Source organism: Plasmopara halstedii (assembly GCF_900000015.1).
Source record: "Plasmopara halstedii genome assembly, contig: Scaffold_816, whole genome shotgun sequence".
Lineage (NCBI taxonomy): Eukaryota > Oomycota > Peronosporomycetes > Peronosporales > Peronosporaceae > Plasmopara > Plasmopara halstedii.
This window is the reverse complement of record NW_020187732.1, coordinates 1,338,049-1,338,335: the sequence shown is the minus strand read 5'-3', so window position 1 is coordinate 1,338,335 and position 287 is coordinate 1,338,049.

Sequence of the window (287 nt, the reverse complement as noted above, 5' to 3'; positions counted from 1 at the left end):
AAATGCGGCTGCGCCGCTGGCCAGCTTACCGTTACCCACTGGGTGCTGGCAGTCCATGTCTTGGACTTTCTGTTTGGCCTGCCGAAAAAATCGGCGGGCAACACGGGTGTCGTGGTTTTCGTCGACCGGTTGAGCAAGATGGCTCATTTGGCGGCGGCGTCAGACACAATCGATGAGTCGGTCCAGCAACGCTGTTCGTGGATCGTGTTTTCCGACAACACGGACTCCCAGAGTCGATTGTTTCAGATAGAAACCCCCCGTTTCACGGGATAATTTCGGTCGACTAG